Raw genomic sequence first — 19,524 nt, forward strand, 5'->3', positions numbered from 1 at the left:
AGCAATCTCATATATGAGGGCTCCACCCTCATGGCTTAAACTCCTCCCAAAGACCCCATATCCTAGTATAAAACTTTTGGGGTTTAGGATTTCAACACACAAATTTTGGGGGAACACTGAATCAGATGATTGCAAGACCTTTCTCAGTGTGGCTGTCACATGTTTTTTTGACTTTTTCTAGCTTTCCCGTATACATGCACACATCCTCTTTCCCTCTCTCTCCTCCCCTTCTTCCCTCTGGCCCTGTCTCCGTTGCTCTCTCTGCAGGGATTCTCAGGGCCACAGTATGCCAGGTGCTCTCCTGTGCCTTGGCTCTTTGAAAAGGACGCCGTTCCTCCCTTGTCCACTTATAGGGAAATGTCCTACCCCTCTCTGGAGTCTTCCCTTACAACCCACTTTCCCTGCATGCTGAATCACTCCTGCCCCTCCACGTTTGCATGGCACTTCCATGCACGACTTTTGTTTGTACACAGTATACTTTTGTTCATGGGCCATGTAGGCTGCTTTCTCTGTGAGTCTGCTAGCTTTCTGAAGACAGTCTGTCTTCTTTGTTCTTGAACTTGCAGTGCCTCACAGTGCATAGCAGATAGTAGGAACTCAGTAGATATTGAAATGAAGTAATACCATTTCAATAAGCTGTCTTATTAACAGATGCAAACCAAGTCCCTGGCAGCCGGGAATTTAAGTGCAAATGGATCATTGGACTTGGCAACAGAAGTGTATGGATAGACATGTAATAAGTGCTCTTGTCTTCTCAAACTGTCTTCAGCAATGATGTGCTTTTATAGATGTGAAGCACCAAAGGTCAGCAGCTGTGTCAAAGCTTTTGGTCCAGGACTAAACTGAGTCTCACCATCGTCTTGACAGTACTTTTCTGGGTCAGTGTGCAGGGATGTGAAATGTTTTTTAGCACAATTTTAAAAAAGTATATAAAAGTGTATTTTATTTTATTTGTTGCTGTGCTGTTTTTGTCTGTTGGTTTTGGCTTTTATTTGGGAAGCTAAGGAGAGACAGGTTGTTAGAAAACCAGAGGCTAGCTGTTTGGTTCACTGATGTACTAAATGAACTCAGGTATGAGCAATGCAGGAATTCTGTGCATCAGGAAAAGCCCATCCTCACCACCTCCTCGGTGGTGTTACCACGTGACCGTGGCCTGCTTTTCTCGGCAGTTGGTAAACTGATAATCCCTTTTTCTCTTTCACCCAATTTATCAGTTCACAGGTGCACATAGTCTCCTTTCAGGCCTTACAAAGAGAAGTTGCAAGTGCACTCACAAACACAAAGGTTCATTTTGTTCTTGAGGATGACAAATACTTAAAAAATATCCCTTTTCATAAAAAAACCAAATTCCCACGTTGTTTTAATTTCATTATATCATCAGGGAAAAGATGTTCCCTTTTTCCCGGTGAGGATGCAGGCTCCATGAGCTCACTGCTTCACAGGCGGCTCTGGCGTTAACTTGCACCAGCCTGTCCTGTGGGCACCCGCCCCCCACATACGGACCACACTGTGAGAATGAACACCACGCCGTGAATATTTATCAGGGAAAACACCTCCCTAGTTTTATTTCCTGGGCATGTTGATGTCTAAGTGAGTTATAACGTATGCAGATATACTTTAGATTCTTTTTCTGATGCACAAAATCCGTATCATTTTCTCTTAGGTCTCCCCTCCCCTCCCCTCCCCTCCCCTCCCCTCCCCTCCCCTCCCTCCCCTCCCCCCCCCCCCCCCCCCCCCCCTCCCCTCCCTTCCCCTCCCCTCCCCTCTTCTCAACTGAGCTATAGAAGAAATGGGCGTAGGAAACAAGTCACAAAGACAAAAGAAGGGCCCTTGGAGTTTAGGACAGAGGAAGGGGAAGGTGTCGTGCCTGGGGAAAAGCAGAGGGAGAAAGGCTGGGTGTGCTCCCTGAAGGGAGAGCGCCCATGAGGTTTTCCTTGTACAGCCAGCTGCCACAGTGTGAGAGAAACGCCAACCACCAGTGGGCACTCAGGTATTTATTTAACCAAAAAACTGCCAAATGAAAGTAATTATATCTCAAGAAAGAAGCAGAAAATGAGTGCAAATAGACTGTTTCCCTATAACTGATCAGAAAGTAGGTCTGTGTTGAACACAGATGACTATATCCTAAGGAAGGAAATTCACCAGACAGCCCAATTTACTGCACAGAGTCAGGAAAACACCAGACTGGTTCCTGTTTGTTAGTGGGCACTTCTGCATGGGCACATGGCCTTGGGGCTCTCAGAGCGATGAAGGCGATGAAAAAGCAGAATGAGCACTCATTGGCAAGAGAATTCAACTGTAAGCTTCCCCAGGGCCAAGAGCACATGTCTTTATCCTCTGCTGTGTGCTGTGTGCCCAGCACTTTGCTGGAGAGGTGCACTCAGTAAATATTTAACGAATGGCTGGATGGATAAATCGAGTGAATGCACAAGGAACTAGTAAACAATGGGTGGCCAAGGCTGGAAGGTGTAAGCAATGATGACCTGTTAATGAAGGGAGTTGGCACAGGACAACTACCAGGCACTGAATGGACTGTAAGGTGTATTTGCTTGGCTGGACCATTTGCTTGAGAATTGGTAGGGAAATTCCCATATTACCAATTCTGGTTGAAATTTTGTTGGGGAAGAAGAACTAGGGGTTGAAAAATGGGTTAAACCGGTTTGGCCAGAGGGAGGGGTCCTGTGCAGAAGCACTTTGGGAGCAGTGCAGAGAAAAGAGGGTGGGAAGGAAAGCAAGCGGCTTCAGGCTACAAGAACTGCCTGGGTGACAGGAAGCGCTTCCATTCTAAGATTGGGCAAACGAGGAAGGAAGTGCTTGGGCGGTTAGAAGGTAAGATACCGCGGGCCTGTGGCTACAGGTTCAGTCCCTTCTCCCCACAGTGCAGGCGGCGGTGGCGGCGTGGCCTTCTGCTGCACTTTGAGTGGATGGGTGTGCCGGGTCCATGCGTCCAAGTGTCTGTGTGTCCTCAGAGAGGCAGCAGCTGGAGGCCCCGCCCTCTCCTCTGTTCCAGAGGCCTGGAAACCAATTTCAAACTTTCTTTTTTTACCCACAAGAATTTTCACTGCAGTTTTCAGGTGGCTGTGACTAGAGGCACTTGACAGTTTCACGATGTATCCTTATTTAAAAAAGAAAGAAAAGAATAGAGAAACTTGGAACTTCAAGGTCAATCAATAAATATAGTAAGTTACATTTTAACATGTGTATTAGGAAATACTCAACTTGTTTTTCAGAAGAGCATATTATGTCAGTCATGTAAAGCCACGATCTCACTAATGTGTGAAAGGGAAGCCTGCGTTACATGAGAGACCAAAGTAATCTGGGAAGCGATAAGATTATAAAAAAAAAAAAAACCCTAGCCACCCATGATGTCATTTTGTATAAATTTGCAGGAACCTAAAAGGGTGCTTGCTTACGTACCTTCAGATTTTATTGCCAAGTTATAAAATGTTGTTGCCTCTTTGGAGGGTCAGAATAGATTTCAGAGCAATTTGCAGTAGTTAAGAAAATTACCCTGTAAAAGTAAGAGAACAAAATACAATAAAATATAGACATGAGCCATGACAGATGTTACAGAGTCGGGGAGTGGACGTGCAGACAATGAGTGACATTGTCGTTAGTGCGGCCCTGGCAACTCGAGTCACGGGTTAAATAATGGACGTCAGTTGGTGGGCACAGTGGGGGAACAGAGCGCGCCTTGTTTCAGCTCGTCTAATTTCAGGCTAATTGCTTAAGTACAGGCTTCTGTTCTTGTTATAGCCAAAGGAAACGTAAACAGTTGAAATATTGTAAATCTTGTAATTCACCCTGGATCAGTAATCAGAACTAAATAAATGAGCTTTGAGCAAAGCGTCCTGGTAACTTGTTGCCTTGCCTGCCAATGGAAGCCTGCGGACAAGCAGGCTTCTGGACCTTTCTCTCCTGATCAGGTTCTAGCTCACACGCTCCACAGGGTCTGCTCTTCTTGGGACTGCTCTGTGCTCGTGACTGTGGCTCCTTGGCGTGGAGTGGAAGATGCCGCGGGCTACCTTCCGAAACTGGTCCAGCGCTCTGGCCCCAGGGCCTGGTGTCTTCTTGGGCTGTGGATTTCCGAGGTCTCAGGGAGATCAGCGTCCGCCTTTTCTTGCTCTGGGACTTGGTGATCGGCTAATGAGGTGATCCATGTGAAAGCCCTTTACTGGCACAAATGAAGGGATTACTACTTTTATTATTCTAGGGTGTGGAGTTGGTGGAGGGAAGAACACAAGTCAGAAGTTCTGGGTTTGAATCGTGGGTCCTCTGGTTGTAGGTCCCTTCTTTTCCGAATGCATTTTTTTAAACGTCTTCCTATGGGTTTTTCTTTACTCCTTTAAATCAGATGTTCTTCACATTTTTGTGTGTGTGCCACAGAACCCCTTTGGCATTCTAGTGAAGCTAATGAATCCCTTTTTAGACTAATGTTTAATGCATAAACATAAGTGCATAAAATCAGAATGCATAGGATTATGAAGGAAACCAGTATATTTTATATATATATATACACACTAATAGATCATCATCAATACATATACCAAAAATGTAATATTGTAATATACAGTCTATATTAATGCATTACATATCAAGAGCTAGTGGTAGGTAGTTCTAATAACTACTATAATTTTAAAGTGGGCATAAGTGGAAATGATACTTTGAGTATTTGCAACAATTGGTAATGTGATAGGATTTCTTTGATTTCTAGTTGTGACAAGACACAGAGATGGCTAGTTTTGGAAGTTAGTAAAAATTAAAATGAAATTTCCCCCCACCCGTGGCCTGAGTTCAGTCTGAGATCCCTGGAACCCAATCCTGGACCACATCGCCCTTTCCTCTGACACTGTGCACTCTCCAGGGGCCAAGTCACCGCGCCCGCTGCTGCCCTCCAGCTGCAGCCGCCTTCCCGGGCTCGGAGTCCTGGCTGTAGCCCTCCCATGCAGGCAGGGAACTGGATGGAGCACCAGCCCTGCGTCTCCTGCCGCACCTGCCTCCTGGATGGCCCCCAGGACCTCATACACAGCCTCCAAGGCCAGCCCTTCACCTTGGCCATCCCACCTCCTCTTCCTGCCAGCCTAGTCTTCCTTCTGTGTCCCCAGCTCTGTGGATGACGTTAACGACCTTCTCATGGCTCAGGTCCCAATCTGAACTTCAACAAGGAAGCTGGTGAGCACCCGGGATTATTGCCTCAGCCTTTTTGATAAAGTTTGTGAAAATGTAACCTTGTATGTTGAAAAGCACTGGTCTGCCTTTCCCCTCACCTGCAATATCTTCTAAATTTCTACTTACCCTGCAAGGTCTGGTTTCTCCTTACTTATGTTTCCAACATGCACATCTGGTCACTTTCTGGTTTAACATCTCTCTACGTCTCTTTGCCTCCGTGATGTGAGACATCAGAGAACTCCTGCCTTCCTCCCAGTGGATCCCCCCTGCCCCGCCCCACAAGACCCCTAGCCTCCCAGAGTTCCCAGTGGTCCCTCCAATGGCCGGCTCTTCATTTTCTCCTTTGCTTTGGCAGGGCCAGTGAATTCTACCTGGGCATCCCTTCCCTGGCATATTGCCTTTAGGTCTCAGCTCTGTGTCTGCTTTGCTGGAAAGCCTCTCCTATCCAGCCTGCTCCTTCATGAGGACTGTCTACGGAGCAGTTCTCATCCAGCCATTTCCTCCTCCCGTGCTTTGACCAGACTGTGGTTCGCTTTCACAAGTGCTGGGTACTCCGGGGGCAGAATGATTAAAGTATGTGCTCAGGGGCACTGCCTTCAGAGCCAAACTGCTTGGGGTCTAATCCCAGCTCCACCACTAGCTATTTGACCTTGACATGATACCCTAAGTTAGTGTCTTGCTTTTCTCATCTGTAAAACTGGTATAATAATAGAGAGGTGAGTTTTAAATAAGTTAATACTTGTGCAACACTTTAGAACCAGTGCTAACTTGTGGCAAGAACTTAAACATTAGCTACAATTATTAGTTTCAGTTTTAGTAATGTGACTTGGGCTCATTTAAAAGGCTCTTTAATTTTTACTGGAGTTTTAGTAAAGACCATCATGTAATTTGAAGCCCAATGTTTAATTGTTCTTATCTCCATTGAGACAGATACTGGAGGTCCCATTTTAGCAGAAATAATTAATATGAGACAAATGGAACACTTTTTGACAAAAGGTAAGAAAAATCCTGGGAATACAACCTTTTAATGTAGAAAGGTGGAGACACCATCCCACCAGCAGTGACCGAGATGAATTGGAGATACTTCCGTATTTCCTTCATTTCAGAGATTATGTGCACTTCACAGGATTTTCTTTTTTGCAGATCTCTGGATAAAGGAGAAGTCAATATTATTCATCAGAGGATTTCTCTTTGAATGCAAATTATTATACATGTTTGCAAAGCAGATCCACATAAAAGAGATGGTTTTGAATATACATACTTTTTTGGCATGAGTATTTTCATATCCCCTAGAAACATCCTACTTTTGTGGGGGAAAATCTTTCATGATACTTACTACACATTGTATGTGGCATGAATGTACTGTCCTAATCTAGTGTTTTTGTTTTCCTTCCGACTTCCAAGTTTAACTGTTCTAGCCTTTTCTTAGTTTTGCCACCAGGTGGGGTAGTGGCTCCTTTTTAGGGTAGTTTTCTCGTGGAGGGGACAGTTGCTCCTCCTCATCCTCACGTGACCCCATGAGACACTGTGGAGCCCTGTCCTGGGTGAAGGTGGGGGAGGCAGGCAGCTCTCAGATGTGGGGGAGTCTTGGGGTTTTTCCTGTCTGATCTTGTTGAGCTCATAGGCTGATGACTTAGGTTTCATAGGCTTCGAGTAACTTGAATTGTTTCAGAAATACACGTAAATCTATTTGGCAACAAGTGAATCAAGTTTTTCTTGGAATATTTGATCCAATCTTATAGCTTAAAAGATGCAATAAGGTTAGGTAACTTGGACCATTATGTCATATAGCTGTTATTTAAATAAGATAGAAATCAAGCTGTTAGAATGAAAACTCTTCTAGGAATTGAAAACTAGGGAAAGATTGTGTATATTGGAGACACATTATATTAAAAAGCATATTATAGAATCTTATTCTGTTTTAGGCAATATATGTTGGAACATTATTGACTTTTAAGATATAAATGTCTTAAGGAAATCATCAATTACATTTTCCTAGGATGAAAAATATATTTAAATTCTACACTTTGAAACCATATTGAGTCACCTTGTGTTCCATTTTAAACTACAAAAAACTCAAAAACTACCAAAAGCCTTTTTATCACATATATATGAGATTGAATTATGAGTGATTTTCAGGTTTACAGACACCAAGTGAGCATTAGAAGTTAGAAGGTTCCTTGAGAAATTTTTTTCTTGAACTTAAATTAGCTTTTAGTCTTTAGTGATTATAGAGGTTTTAGACCTTTGCAATGTGACCCCCCCAAAATCTAAATACATGGTGACTCGGAGACTCAGAAATGGCAATTTCACATGTGCTTCTTGTGAAATCGCGGGGCCGTGTGTTTTCCTACCATCACCACCCAACTTGGGTAACAATGCAAGACTCAATTCCCCGCCCTAATGGAGGGCAGGCTGTATTCCTCTTGTTTAAAATAAATGAGTCACCTTCATGCGTCTCCAAAGGGGGGCCAGGGTACGCATTCTCTTCAAGTTTGTGTGTTGGTTTTCTTGGACAGCAAGGACAAAAACAAAGCCTGAAGCCTCCGCTCCTTCCATCTGTGGATTTTCTATTTCTCACAGTAGCCCAGTGTCTAGTTAACATGTGGGGTGTGGTTTCCAGTTCATTACTAAAGCTTATAGGCTAAAGTGCTTTGTGGGCTTGGCTTTGACTTAAGTTGCCTTTAGGGAGGCGGCCAAAAACAGGGAACAGACTGCTTTCCCTGTGTGTGTGGATTCTCAGGGCTGTCAGTGTTTTTCCCCCTCTCGGCTATCAGCTGCTCTGGAGATTAGCTTCGTCCTAAGGTTTCTTCCATTGAAGCAGCATGAAGAGACTCTTTTCACGGGGGTACCAGGTTAGTGCGTAACATTTTGAACTTTGTGCTGCATGTCAGGTTTTCTTTCTGTGCTCACTGGCCGATGAAATGACAGCACAGCATTTGCGATATTGCTGTGTCCTTTTGCAAAATAATGCAGATCGGGAGGTATGATTGTCCTTATAATATATACATTGTTTGACACTCTTAAATGCCGTGGAATGCACGATGCAACGTCCTGTGTGCATTGGATTTGCAGTTTAGAGATTTGCTCTTGTTTGTAAGTGTTTTCAGTTCCTTTTTCAGAGTTACTCTTTTTGGTGTCCTCTCATTAAATCCTTTGGGCATAACTATGATTGTAGACACAGTTGGTTCCGGTTTATTTTTGAACGTTCGGCAGCAGGACCCTGCACCCCAGCCAGCGGCGTCGTTTCGCCCACACGCGTGCACTTCCCGTGCCCGGTTCTCCCTGGGGCCTGCTCCTGAGAGTTACAATGAACCACAATATCGTTTTAATTTTCTCTTTGAAACATGGGGCATTTTTCTAGAATGCCTCATAAAATACCTGCCTAACAACTGATGTGGGCAGTGTCTACAGGTGGATTAAGCTGGACTGAATTCCTTCCTTATTTATTGTCACTGTTTTTGAGTGAGTCCTCAAAATCCAAGGTTACTCTAGGAGTAGATAGGACTATAAAGATTACTGCTAATAGTAATAAAATGAAATCAAGTCAGGAAGGCTATGTATCATGACACTATTTTCTTTAATTTCCTTGACCTAAAGACCTAGAGAGCAGTTTCTCCTTTGGGAGTTTGTCACAGAAGCCATCCGGCGTAAACTTGGTCTGTAACACGAGTTCAGTCGATGATGTCTTAAGTATACAAAACTTTAGGAAATATGCTTTTGATTTATGTTATTTTAAGAGTGCTTCTGTTCGACATAATATACTAATGTTTTAAAATGTGCTACAGTGCTTCTGATATTGCCATTTTAGTCTTCTATGTTTTTTTTGTTTGTTTGTTTTCCCGACTGGGAAATAGTGTTTCATTTCAGAAAGGGTCTGTTCTCTCATCTTCAACTCTGTTTAATAAAATCAAGGGAGAATGGAGACAGAAATAGGTGCTTCAAAGATGTCTCTGAGGTGATTTACTAAGTTTTAAGGGCCCTGTTCCCATTTCTGCTGAGGCTGACATTGTCAGGTTATGACCTCATCATGCCACTTCAGGACTACAAAGCGGGCTGCACCCCGAACCCCTAAGACCTAACTGTGCAGCCAATGACCGACCTGCTCTGCAGGGCCTCTCCTTAACAGCAAATCTACCAGCTATGACTTGCTTAATATATACTATTGTTGTGTACATGCTATTAACTGGTAGGTGTTATTCATTGAAATCTTGAAGGAAGCCTTCTGCCAACCTGATTGTAGCTGCCCAGTGATTTAAAAAGAACAATGTTAAGTCATTTACTTGTTTGTGCTTATTTTGCATGGATGACAGCCAGGAAAAGCTGATTTATATGTGCTAGGTCTCAGTTTCCGGGTTTGCAAGTTCTTCATGTCCTTTTCTTCTAGAGGTAACAAAACAAAATACCACTGATCAGTAACAGAAATAAACAATGAAGCAAAGGATACACTAAGAGGGGAAACGCCCTGAAGTCCAAATTTTAGGGTTTTCCCAAAGAATATCCATTAAAATAAGTTTCTTTCAAATGTGGGGAGAAAAAAAGACTAGAGTGCTCAAAATCTATGATTTTGGGATGATATGTTTACACAAATCTTATTCCTGATTCTTGGTCTGTAACACACATTGCAGTTCTTGCTCTTGTCTTGCCAGACTAGTTTCGTTTTGTTGCATTTCAGCCTTCTGGCAAAAATCAAATAGGTATAGGCATTTTCTCATTTCCACTCATTTTAAGTTACGCTTTGAGTTAATTAATTTATATATATAAATGTTCACCTGAGGATATGTTTTTATTGGTTTTAGAGAAAGGAAAGGAGAGAGAGAAAAACAGCAGTGTGAGAGAGAAACCTCCCTTGGTAGCCTCCTGTACGAGCCTCAGGCGGAATCAAACCTGCATCCTGGGCCTGGGCCTTGAGCGGGGTTGAACCTGCCGATGTTGGGTGTGCAGAACAGTGACTCATCCAGCTGAGCCACCCGGCCAGGACTGAGTCCATTACTTGTTATTCAGCATACTTTCTTGTTGTTATTCCGAGTATTCCAGATGTCTCATTAGCGTTTGAAGGCTTGTGAACCTAGCTGATGACCCAGAAGCATGTGAACCTTTTTTCCTTTTAAAGTAAATCTGGGTTTTGATGTTGGACGCACATCCTTAGGCAAATTATTTCAACAGGAGTTGGCCCACCCTCCAAACATCGGGAAACGTGACCTTCAGTCGTAGATCGTAAGCACTCTGAAAAAGAAATGAGTAAGTAGGGGTCGTTGTGATATTAGAGGTGGTTTTTCTGACCACTGAACCTTGATAAATTTTCACCTATGGGCCTATTCCACTCACACACCCCACATCAGTCTCACTCCCACCCATGGTCTTAACCTTCCCTGTGTATCTTTCAGAAGGTGCCGACTCTCAGTCTGCAGCTCTGCCTTGTGAGGAGGACTCATGCAATGGCTGCAATGACCAGGGCCGCTGCAACCTTTTTCTTGCTTGACCCCCCGGGGTCTTGCTCTTGGCCCTGCTCTCTGAAGATGCCTATGTGCTGTGCATGGATCTTGTGCTTTTGAATCAGGGAGCAGGGACAGAAAGTGAGGGGGGGGGCTGTGATTCCATCCCCCCAGAAACCCACTGTTTTATTCATGACACACGTACCGACTTCCTAATGGCGTTGCAAAGGCTGAGGACAGATTTTACTCCAGGTCTGACCGTACCACAGACCTCCCAGTTTACTCTCTCATTCTGAAGAAACAAATTTAAGTCTCCCCTCTGGCATTTCTGGGGGTGGTGTAACAGCAGTCAAGGCAGGAGTACCCCAGGCAGTGGTAAGCGTAGTAATAACAACTAGCTCTCAGAAACATTCCCTAAGGGCAGGCCTGTTCTAAACTGCCTACTTAATCCTCACAGCCACCCAGTGGTGTCAATGTCTTTATTATCCCCACTTTCCCATTGTGGAAACTGTCTCAGGGAGGTTCTGTAATCTGTCACAAGCTAATAAGCAGCAGTAACAGCATTGTGCCTTGGAGGGTGATGTGGTAGAGAAAGAATAATTGACATGAGAAGTTGATGTTCTTGGGAAATATAATCTGATATTTATTAATCATGAGAAGCAGCCATGTAAATACTGACATCTGCATTGCTCTTCATACTTGAAGATGCTTCTACTGATCCACCATCCACCAGTGAGGTGTGTATGGCCTTTCTGTTCTTTTTCTCCTGGGTTGGGGGGGGGGCCGGGGTTGAGCGTGTGTTCTGCTTTCTCAACTCTTCTGCTGGTGACCAATGGCTAGAATATGCTGACCAAAGGCAGGATGTGGAGGTGGCCTGTGGTCAGTAAATGAGACCAGTAGTGACCAGTCTCACCCAGTAGTGACCATTGGAGAGTAAGCCCACAGCATTGGGAACTGTCTTGCAACTACATAAGCTAGTCTTGGAACTCTTAAGATTTTTTAAGGCTAAAATAATAAAACACTGAAGCTAGGAACTTGGTTCTTACTGTTTAGCTTGAATTAGGCCTGTGAAAGTGCCTCTTCATTTCTACCTGGTGTGATTTCCTGCTGATAATCAAAGCTCTGGTTATTTTGTCAGCCCTGAAGGCTTTCTGAGGCTTTAGTGTAAAGCCAAGAATATGAGGTATCGATTTCCTTTAAAAATATAATGTGCATTTGAAAATGTTGGGCAAATAACCTACTTTTGGCTTAAACTTAACCATGTGATAAATAAGCTTTGAATTGTTAATAACATATTAAAATATTAAGGAGCCAAGTTTTTTAAAAAGGGAAAAAAGAAATCAAAGAAAAATTCTGATCTTTGGGTGGGGAAGCACTTTCTCTTCCTAAAACCAAGAGAAGAAATCACAAAAGGAACAGGGTAATACAGTGGAATTTTTAAGGTAGGAGTGTGAAAGCTTTCAGTACAGAAATGCTCATTGAAGCATCATTTATTATCGCGAAAAGTTGGAAATAACTTTACATACAGTACAAGAAGAAAACTGCATGATGGACCATTGTGCAATTTTTTCTACTATAATTTTACTTTTGATAAGTTATAGTAGAAGGAAGTGGTGATGCTAGATCTTTAAGTTAAAACCCTGGATATCAAACTACTTGTACATCACAGACCTGGCCATGTTTAAAACATACCTCTCTCTGTTTGGTGCTTAGGGAGACAGAGAGGGTAGTCAACTTAAATTAATAGGGTTTAGGGATTATTTTGAAGGTGGGAATTTCTGCTAGTTTATTTTTTTCTTATGTTTTTTGCATATTAATATTTTAAAGATCATTTCTTTATATTAAAAGAAGATAAAGCATACTCATGGAGAGAAAAAAATGAGAATAAGACATATCCAAATTTAGTACTAGGTTAACATCACTCATACAAGCACTCCATCGAAGTTGGTGGCTCTAAGAATGATTTTAATTTCCTCAAATATTATAGTTTATAAATTTAAGGTTTCTTTTGAGAAAAGTTAATTTTTTATAATGAAAATTAAAATAGATTAGGAGTGACAGGCCAGAGTTGAGGCAAGCTCAATTTTTGTGAAGAAGAGGATACCTCTACTTCGGAGAACAATTATTTCGCTGTGTTTATGCATTAATGTAGGAAACTTTTGATTTTTATACATCAGGTTGAAAAATTTAGATGTTATAGCTATTAAAATTATGAAGTAGATAGTTTATTTAAACAGGGATGTGGGGTGAAGCTCATTGAAATGCTTGAAGCATCCGTCCAGGACAGACACTCATGGATTTCCAGTGGGTCGTGATAACGCTTCCTTGGTCTAAGAGCAGTTGGTAATGTTTAGAAAGGGACAAGTTACACTGAGACAGTCCTTAGAAGAGATTGTCCAACTGGAGTAATGAAGATAGAAGGGAACCCGAGAGAGTTGACGTCATTCTTTCCCATCCTCATCTTGTAGATGATGTCATTCTTTTGATCCTTTCCCATCAAAAGATCCCAAAAGGAGGCTCTTTTGGACATGTTGAGGTCTTCTGACCTCCCCGTGCCCCCATTGCTGCTATTTTTAATATTCCATTCTGTTCATTTACAAGCAATTTAATAATGATGAATGAAATTATATTTCTTTTGGGGGGGTTGGTGAAAATCAAGACCATTGACCAAAAGCTAAGACCATTCAGCACTTACCTAAAGATATTTGAGAAAGATCCTAAAGGCCTATTACTACTTCCATGGAAAGCTTTCAACTTCACAGGCGTGGTTTGTATTCTCATCGTTGTGGTGTGAACGTTTTGTTCTTGGATACGGGCTTATTTATTGCACATCTGGTTTCCATGTTTGCTCTGGAAGACAGCAGCCCCACAAGTGACTAAAGATCACTGATACTGCACCCTGGACATTGTTCCTTGACAGCTTTATTGATAGTGTGTAACTTACATGTTGCAAAGTTGATCCCTTTAAAGTGTACAATTCAGTGGCTTTTAGTGTATTGACACAGTTGTGTAACCATCACCATAATGTCAATGTAGAAGATTTCTTTCCTTTTTAAAAAGTTTAAAATTTTTATTCAATTACAGTTTGCATTCAGTATTATTGGGTTGAGTATGAAGTCCATTATGTTTTTTCTTTTGTGCAGTGTCTCTAGTGGTGCTTAGTTGTCTTTTAACTTCATTCAAAACAATTTTATTAGACTGTATTGTGACAGCTGTCATATCAGTGTACATTTAAAAAAAATCAAAATTGGTGGATTTTTGTGCAGCCATTTTACTATTAAAGATGGAAGAAGATATAACATTTTTCACATCCTATGCTGTATTTCAACAAAGATAAAAAACACAACTGAAATACAAAAAAATTTGCTCAGTGTGTGGAGAAGGTGCTGAGACTGATCGAACATGTCAAAAGTGGTCTATGAAGTTTCCAGTTCTGTCTCTGTTCTTCCTGTCTGTTTAGTTGGTTTTTTATAAAAAACCAACTGTTGATATGTATTTTCAATTGTTGTATTCAATTGTTGATATGTATTTTTGCCATTTTATTGTTCCTACTTTTGCTCTTTTTTTGAATAAGTCCCTTTAACAGTCCACATAATAATGGTTTGGTAATGATGAACTCCTTTAGTTTTTTTCTTGTCTGGGGAGCTCTTTTTCTGCCCTTCAATTCTAAATGGTATCTTTGCTGGGTAGAGCAATCTTGGTTGCAGGACCTTGCTTTTCATGACTTGGAACGTTTCTTGCTTATCCTTTCTAGCCTGCAGTTTCTTTTGAGAAATCAGCTGTGAATCTTCTGGGAACTCCCCTATAAGTAACTAACTTCCCTTGCTGCTTTTAAGATTCTCTCTTTATCTTTAACCTTTGGCATTTTAATAATGATGTGTTTTAGACTGGGCCTCTTTGCCTCCATCTTATGTGGGACTCTCTGTGCTTCCTGGACTTGCATGTCTATTTCCTTCACCAGGTTAAGGAGGTTTTCTTTCACTGTTTTTTCAAATATATTTCCAATTTCTTGCTCTTTTTCTTCTTCTGGCACCCCTATGATACAAATGTTGGATCACTTGAAGTTGTCCCAGAGGCTGCTTATACGCTTCTCATTTTTTCTGGATTTGTCTTTCTTCTTTTTGTTCTGCCTGGTTGTTTTTTATTTCCTTATGTTCCCAATCATTGATTTGATTCTCAGCTTTATCCACTCTACTGTTGTTTCCCTATAAATTGTTCAGTTACTGTATCCCTTTGTTTCTGACTGTATCTTTTTTATGCTCTTGAGGTCCTCACTAAGTTCCTCGTGCATCCTTATAACCAGTGTTTTGAATACTGGATCTGATAGATTGCTTACCTCCATTTCATTTAGCTGAAGTTTTGATCTGTTCTTTCATTTGGGCCATGTTTTTGTGTCTCCTTGTTCTGACAGCCTCCCTGTGTTTGTTTCTATGTATTAGGTAGAGCTGCTGTGACTCCCTGTCCTGGTAGTGTAGCCTAATGTAGTAGGTGCCTTGTAGGGTCCAGTGGCACAGCCTCCCCCTATCGCCCAAGCTGGGTACTTGAGGTGCACCGTTCATGTGGGCTGAGTACACCCTCCTGTTGTAGTTGAGCCTTGATTGCTGTTGGCAGATCAATGGAAGGGATTTACCCAGGCCAGTCAGCTGGAAGAATTGGCTGTGACCATTTACCACCAACCTTCTCTCTCTCTGGAGGATCAGCCGTGTCGGGACAGGGTGGTGGTGCTTTGGCATGATCTATAGCTGTCTACTAGATGCACTGGCTCTGGGTTTTCCCAGTGGTGCAGGCTGAGGTCAACCCCCACCTGTTTTGCCTGGTTTACTCTTCCTGAGTTATAACACAATCTGAGATGGCTTCTACTTGTGCTGGGTTTGGAGATTCCCAGGTGAAGCCAAGCTGTGAATCTTGGCTGTCTGCTGCTAGTGCCAGGCCTGGGGCTCACTGAGGCCAGCTGTTGCTTGTTTGAGGTGATTTAGGAAGTTGTGAATCAGGAGCCAAGACCCGCCATTCACAGGAAAAAGCAGCTTGAGTGGATCTGTAAGTTGGGTGGAGTGGAGTCTTTGGGGATTTCTAGGGATCTCCAAGACAGGTCAAGCAGGGTCAGCCAGGTTGATGGAGTCTCAGATATGGCACTAGCCTTCTGGCTCTGTAGGGGGAGGGTTCAGAAAAGGGACAATGGCCTTTGCTCACCTTGATGCCAGACACCTCAGTTTCTCTCTCTATACCACTGGTGCCTTTCAGACTAGACCTCGGGGGAGGTGAGTCTGAGTAGGTGAGTCTTTGTGTGGGTTCTTTGAGAGGAACTGCTTGGGCCCCCAGGAGGTTTCTTCCACCGACTCATTCCCCACTGGTTTTTGCAGCCAGAAGTTATGGGGATCTGTCTTCCTGGCTCTGGAACCTTGGGGGCTGGATGTTCTGGTGTGAGGCTGGGACTCCTCACTCCCAAGATATCCCTCCCAAATTTTTATCCACCACATGTGGGCGAGGGACCAGCCTGTTTGTTGCCTGTGCCCCTCCTACCAGTTTGGATGAATGTGGTTTCTTTAATTCTGTAGTTGTCAGACTTCCATTCAGTTTGGTTTCTGACATTCCTGAGTGATGGTTCTTCTGTATTTTAGTTATAATTTTGATGTGGTTGTGTGAAGAGGTGAGCGGTTTCTGCCTACACCGTCATCTTGATTGGGAGCTGGAGTTCCTCTTTTTAAGATTCAAATAAAAATATTCAAATTAAAAAATTTATTGGGAGTACATACCTATTAATATGAGATTATTATAAATGACGTTGCAAAATTGTTAGGTTAGACCACTGCTTAATGCATTACTTGACTTTTCTGAGACTCAATTTCCTTATGAGTAAAATGGGGATTATAATATTAGCACTTACCTTGTAGGGCTCTTATGAGAATTAATGAAATAATGTATGTAAAAGATCTACCACAGTGCTTGGTGCTTAATAAGTGTTAAATGAATGTTAGCTATTGTTATTAGTGTCATTTTTAAAAAACTGTAGAATGTTATTTCATTTTTTATTACTGTATGTATGCCCTATTAAGGATCTGAGTTGGCTTGAAAGAATATTTGCATTCATTAAACACACACACATGCACACACTCATAGGAATAAAACAAAACCAGGTATGATAAAGTTAGTAGAAAAATAATATCAGAGGAAAGGATAATAACAATAGTAATGATAGCTAATATTTATGTAGCAGATTTTCAATAGACATTTCTTTAATGTCTTTGATGGTGAGGTGAGGGAAAATGCCAGATCAGAGATGGGCAGAAGTAACCAAATGAGACCCCCAGGACGGGGGTGGGGGGCAGCTTTGATAGTCTGTAGTCCACCTTCCCACCCCATGCAGGAGACGTGGCCACGGAGGACAGCTGCTGTGGTGTTGGAACTCACAGTGTGCAGGCAAGTTCAGCAGCTCCCAATACGTACAGCTCCTATTTATTAAGCACTTACTATGAACTCAGAATTAGAATCCAAACTGACGCTAAAACTATATGATTGTGATGTAAACTTGCTTGCTCAAAGCAAGTCGTTTCCTTATTTAGTAGCTCTGTTTCCTGGAAAGCTGTCACACATAGTAAACTGAAGGTACAGTCTTGTAGGTGCCCCTCCTCCCTGGATGCTCACAGTCTCTTCCACATGGGAGGGGCAGCGCCCAGACAGGTGCTCCCCCAGGTATCTGATGACAATCACCGTGGCCTTCACTCTACTCTGCTCCCTGGCTTAGACATCAGGCTTAGGGTTTATTGTTCTTTAGATTACATAGCCCAAGACACCATAACTGTTTCTTTTTCCTGGAATGTACTTCTGAGTGTGCTCAGTGAACTCCTGTGTGGTCTTCAAGATTCCTTTCCAATGTGCCTTTCCAGCAGCCATGTCCGCCACGCCCCAGATGGAGTGCTGCCTCCTGGGGGCCCCCCCAGCCTGACAACTAACTGTTAACAGCCCATTTCCTCCCCTGGACTCCGAGTCACTGACAGAGCACCTCAGATTTGTGCTCCTAAACCCCGTCCTAGCACCTGATGCAAGGTCAGTGCAGAGTGGAAGTGAGAACTTTGATCTTATGTCACGTGGATTCCTAACTGTATCTGGTTCTACAGAGGTATCGATTATAAGAAATTCTTCGGACAGTAGTTGTGGTAAGCCTTGATTAACTGAGGACCAGAAGTAGCATCATCTGGGGAATAAGACTGTGGTGGAGGCCTTTTGCTCTGTCACTGTGACATTCATTTTGACTTGTTAAAACCGTCCACTAATTGCCTAGTGTAAGTAAGCAAGGTGCTAGTTTGTTGGACAAGGCTGATACCCACCACCTTTGTTCAGAGATTTAGATAAACTGATTATAACATTGACAGTGTGATTAAATCACAAAGTTCACATTATGCTTAGTATCAGTATTCAAGTGAATGCTGATAAGAAGAGACAGTCCAAAGTTATGCTTCCACTCTAATCTGAGATCTTTACCAGTTTTTCCCTGAGTATGGGTAGAGGTTTTTCCTTAATGCATAGGTACAGGGGGTAATGTTTTTTAGTAGTATCTCATCGTGATTTTATTTTTTGTGCATAGAGCATAACTGGGGCAACAAGGGAGCTGGCCTACATGTGAAGAAAAGAATGGGATCTCACCAAGAGTTTTCTGTAATTCATAAAATTGGTCTGCATCTTTTTAAAAAAGATTTTATTTTTATTTTTAGAGAGGGGAAGGGAGGGAGGAAGAGAGGGAGAGAAACACCAATGTGTGGTTGCCTCCTCACACACCCCTTACCAGGGACCTGCCCTGCAACCCAGGCACGGGCCCTAGACTGGGAGTTGAACTGGTGACTCTGGTTCGCAGGCCAGCACTCAATCCACTGAGCCTCACCAGCCAGGGCTGGTCTGCTTCTTAAATGGGCTCATTAGACCCCAACTGGAACATTCTACATGGAGTAGGTCAGGCATACTGGTGGTGGTAGCTGTCTCAGGACTTGCAAAGTGCCTACTCTGAAGGCTAGACTTCATCCTTCTCCACTCCATGTCCTCTAGAGACACTGCCTCTTGCTACCTGAGGTTGAATTTGTCAGTCTTCAACATCCAAACTGGTCTCACCTTCCATGTGAGTTGTTACAATACCAGACCACCCAGGAAATTCGCCATCTTCTCCCTTTCCTTTTTGCCAGGTGCTAACTTTTCCCTCCCATCAGCCTGTGCTAATGGAGGCCTAGGGGCACTTGTACTCTGAGTGGCCCGCAGAGGTCCAGCCTGGGTCTGCAGGAGGAAGAGTCAGGTGTGGAATTCTAGAGTTGAAGTGGACACAGGGTAGAGCCCAGGAGACAGGAAGGAAGCCTTTCTGGAGAGTGCCAAACTCATGCTGTCCAGGCTGATTCCATGCTTCCTGTTTTGGGGAGCTCACCATTTCCCAGCGTTCTTTCACTCCTAGAGAGCTCAACGTGTTCGAAAGCTGTCCCTAATACTAAAGTGGCATGACCTCTCCAGAACAACCATCCATGTGTTCCAGCTCTAGCCCCTGGGGACACTTCTACTGACACCCCTAGGTCTTGGGGTATTTGAAAGGCCTCTCATTTTGGTTCAGCCTAAAAAGTCCAGATTTTCTCCACCATTTCTCATAATGCATGTTTTTCAGACTCTTCTCCAACCTTGTTCTCTGACTACCCAGGGTTTGCCTTGTTGCTCTGTGGTCCTCAGACTAAACAAGTGTAGACCGACTAGCAGGCTGGGATTACTGGCTGCTTCCTGGCTGCTGTTCTGACAACGTATCCCAAGGTGCATCAGATCTTTCAAAAATAATATTAATACGTGTCACTTTTAAACAGTTACTGTTTTCTAGGCAGTGTGTCAAAGTGCCTTATATATTTTATGTTATTTAATCTTCGTAACGATACCGAGTTGGGCATTGCTCTTTCCTTGT

General features: G+C 42.9%; 1 protein-coding gene and 1 long non-coding RNA gene across 6 annotated transcripts in view; one reads left to right on the forward strand and one right to left on the reverse strand.

Moving 5' to 3' along the window:
• Nucleotides 1-19,524, forward strand: part of PLD1 (phospholipase D1) — a 185,413-nt gene that overhangs the window by 22,029 nt on the left and 143,860 nt on the right. For 2 of the 5 annotated variants that reach the window (XM_037137473.2, XM_037137476.2), the window contains exon 1: nt 7,866-8,024. The exons of 2 other annotated variants lie outside the window; for them this stretch is intronic. The gene's annotated coding sequence lies outside the window, so the exon portion shown is untranslated. Of the gene's footprint in view, nt 1-7,865; nt 8,025-10,120; nt 10,411-19,524 lie in introns of those variants that run through there. One more of the 5 variants, XM_037137474.2, reaches the window with a different exon arrangement.
• Nucleotides 2,019-7,712, reverse strand: LOC119043443 (uncharacterized). The gene is made up of 4 exons (XR_005081412.2): nt 7,618-7,712; nt 6,191-6,316; nt 3,418-3,511; nt 2,019-3,115 (listed from the first exon to the last, which is right to left on the reverse strand). It is a non-coding gene; the product is annotated as an uncharacterized LOC119043443 (long non-coding RNA).

This window comes from Artibeus jamaicensis, unplaced genomic scaffold (assembly GCF_021234435.1).
Source record: "Artibeus jamaicensis isolate MK-2021 breed Jamaican fruit bat unplaced genomic scaffold, CSHL_Jam_final scaffold_474, whole genome shotgun sequence".
Lineage (NCBI taxonomy): Eukaryota > Metazoa > Chordata > Mammalia > Chiroptera > Phyllostomidae > Artibeus > Artibeus jamaicensis.